This window comes from Mus pahari, chromosome 13 (genome assembly GCF_900095145.1).
Source record: "Mus pahari chromosome 13, PAHARI_EIJ_v1.1, whole genome shotgun sequence".
Lineage (NCBI taxonomy): Eukaryota > Metazoa > Chordata > Mammalia > Rodentia > Muridae > Mus > Mus pahari.
In genome coordinates this window covers 20,875,747-20,879,207 of record NC_034602.1, presented here as the reverse complement: position 1 = coordinate 20,879,207, position 3,461 = coordinate 20,875,747, and the positions used below count along the sequence as shown (strand labels likewise).

The window sequence follows — 3,461 nt, the reverse complement described above, 5'->3', positions numbered from 1 at the left end:
CCACGGTAAGGAATTTAAACGCCATTTCCACGTGGAGAGCCCACTGAGGATACACAGGCTTCACCGTGAGTATCGGGGGTAATTGTGCCCTGGCTGCAAACACTCTCTGAGAAGCGCAGGGTGGCTAACACTTAACCAATACCCACTGGAGCAGCCAACCCAATCCGCTTATTCTAGCAGAAATGGCGGCAGGGGCTCTGAGTAGATGAGGCTTGCTCTGGGTCATTAGGTCACCGCTGGCGGGGTTTCTTTCCAGGTGAAACGAAGACTCAACCTGTTCTCCCCTGCTTCTGGGTCCTACAAGAAGGGGCCAGGTTAGTGCATCTCTTAAAGACCTTTTGCCTAGACCCAATGCCTCAGACTACCTGGTAGGTGGCATGGTCCCATAAAAGAGTGTTCTACTTGCAGAAAGAAAAGAATAGATTACTTTTACTAGCAGTACCCCAGTTCTCCCCACATCCAATTCCAGACATAGGGTCAGAACAGGCTTCCCCTGAACATATCCACTGCTAACAGCAGGCTGACCCTAAGCAACATAATGTGGCCCCAGGGGCAGGCTGCATGCAGATACACTGCTAGCTCCCAGGCTTTGGAAATTTGTTGGTAATTTTCCTTGTCTGTAAAATTGTTCCTTGTATCCTGGGCAGACAGAAGCTGTGACTGCCAGACAGACTCAAATACCTTCTTCCTTTGATATCTTCCATTCCACCTTCTTGTCCAACTGACTGACTCTTTGTCAGGCTGTGGCTATAGCAAATGCAATACAATAGCTCCCCTAGGACCTTCTATAGCATAGTAGCATATCTGACCTTGTGAACTATGAAGTCAACATTTCCAAGTAGCTCAGTTTCAAAACACAGCAGGCCAATGAGACACTTTGTAAAAGCTAATCGATTTGCATTTAGGAGTATGGTGTTCCCTGAAGCAACTACTTTTTTTTTTCTCTATCTTCTTAGCGGTTATGGTTTGTATAGAAATAACTCATCTGCTACTGCGGATAGCTTTAACAGCCTCGGCAGAGGAGCTAGCCTCAGCTGAAGAACTGCTGCTGTCTGGACAAACATTCAAAGCCAATTGACAGGGAAGCAGCAGCAGCCAGCCAGCCTGCAGGAGCCAGACCATAGAACTCAGGCGTTGTGTCCCAGAATCCCAGCTACTCCTCCACATTTCAACTTCATAAACAAGATACTTGGCATTTCTTTGCCCATATGCAAAATGGGCATGATAATTCCACTTCCCTCTTCCTTCCAAGAGTCATTGGGTGAGATGAAATAAACAACAGGCAAAGAGTTTTGTGTTTAGTACCACTCAGCCAGAGGTCGTTATTGCCCTCCATCATTCTGGGGTGGGGATGGGGGGTTCACCATGACTTTGTCAGAGGTCTGGCTTCTTATCAACTGCCCAAGTTAGTTTCTTGGGACCCAGCAAATGCACCCCCTTGTCTGCACACCCCCTTCACACACACACACACACACACACACACACACACACACACTCTAACGCACACTCCAAGTCCTGGCCTAGCCTCCTCCAGCTTCCAGCTGCAGCCATCCCCGCCCCCTTCCTGGTCCTCAACACAGAAAAGCCTTTCTTAATACTTGTTGATTGATTTGCAAATATAACCTCATAGGACCCAAAGAGGGAAGCAACAAAATCACAAAGACACTCAAAAATCTCTTTTAACAGGCAAAGAACTAAAAGCACTTTTAAAAAGTATTCATATGAACAGACCAAAGCCTCAAGGAAATTTATCAATATGTCGAAAGGGTTAGCTCTGATAGAGTACACATTATTAATATAGTAGCTCCTGTATTCTTGGTTTGGGGTGTCGTTTTGAAGCTCTATACAGTGGAGCAGAAGGTACAACTCAAGAAACAAAATTTGGAGTGGGCTGTGACAGAGCCTGGGGCGTTCCAATCAGTTGTGGTCACCCTAGATAGCGCAGTTCACTGGCCCCACGACCCGGAGGGAACTTTTTGTGTTCAGTCACGCTAGAGAGTCCGAATCACCTGCTGGCACCGGCCAGAATGCCAGTTGGGGAAGTAAGGGGTTCCGGGTCTCTTCTTGCAGCATAGACTCTCAAATCAATCCAAGTAAACGTCCCCAGGGGCAGAACACAGCACTACACAGAAACCCGGGGGCCCAAGACCCTCCCTCCTACTTGTCAGCTACAGTGCCCGCGTGCCAGGAGACACGTGCCACAGGTGGCCCCCCCAGGCCTGCGCCTGCATTAGCACTCCTCCGAATAATGGGGAAAGGCGGGATGAGACCCCTGGCTCCCAAGCAACCGAAAGGAAAGAGAAAGGTCACTTGCCTGGAAAAGGCGGGAGTAAAGTCCTGAGAAGTCTCATTGCAGCCCCAAGCGGCTCTCCGTCTTCTCGTCCCTAACTGTCTCAGGGAGCAAAGTCCGCAGGGCCGGGGCGGCGATAGTGCCGCTCCGCCCCCGCCTGTCTAGCAAGGCGCCGGGCGCCGGGACCCGGACCCTGCCAGCCCGCGCCCCAGCCGGGTCCCCAGCCCTGCTCAACTCCGGAGCGCCGGCCAGCGTCGGCCCGGGGACCTGACTGAGCCCTAGTCTCCCGATCGCCGCAGGCCCCCTGGCCGTCCTCAGTCCTGGATCCCGAGCGCCCTTCCCGGGTGCCCCCGCGCCTTGTCCCCACACCCTCAACAGTCTCCGCGCCCAGGTTTGGTGTCTGCTCGGCTGCAACCCAGCTCCAAGACCCCGAACGCCCAGGCTCTGGAACCTGAGCGGGGGCCCCAAACAAAGAGTGTGGCGGCGTGTGGCTGCCCCTGCCCTGCTCCCAACCCGGGTACCTGGGCGAACCCGCAGCGCGGTCCGGCGGGGCGATGGCCGAAGCGAAGTTGGGCTCCGAGCTGCTCGCGGGCGGGCCCGTCCTTCTGGCTGGCCGCCCGCGCCCGCGGCAGGGCCCCCTCGAGGCGGCTCGGGCAATCGCCACGGACCGCCCGCGCACCGGAGCCCTGCCGGTCACCTGGTCTCATCTTCCTAACAATGTCCTGCGTTTCCAGGTGCTGGACAACCCCTGCACTCACCCCCCTCGGGTTCCTGACCCAAGGGATGAGATCTTTAAAATACCCTCCCACTTCGCTGGCCTCCCTAAATAGCTCGGGGCCCCAGTATTCTATAGGCTCAACAGTTCCAGGTCTACATAAGTGCAACTGGAGAGGGAGGTTCGAGTCCCATTCCTGAAAACAAAACAAAACAAAACAAAACAAAACAGTGTATTCTTTCATCCAGTGTGTTTAAGTGTTGTTTCTGCCGGGAGGAAGTCCTACAATACCCTCCAGTGACTTATTATCTCGTGAGGTTATATATGTATCAAGCAGCAGTCTCTAAGACAGCCCAGGATGCTTCAACAGCCCCTTCAAGATCCAGAACTCACCAGGCAGGAGGAGGTGATGGTGCTGGGTAGAAGTCCCTTGACTTCTTAAAGTGAACCTGGAAG

General features: G+C 53.2%; 1 protein-coding gene across 1 annotated transcript in view; it reads right to left on the bottom strand.

Moving 5' to 3' along the window:
* The window catches only part of Tns3 (tensin 3), a 230,283-nt gene extending 227,390 nt beyond the window's left edge, over positions 1-2,893 (bottom strand). Inside the window, exon 1 of the mRNA XM_029545266.1 lies at positions 2,812-2,893. The gene's annotated coding sequence lies outside the window, so the exon portion shown is untranslated. The remainder of the gene's footprint in view (positions 1-2,811) is intronic.
* Between the last annotated feature and the right edge of the window lie 568 nt (positions 2,894-3,461).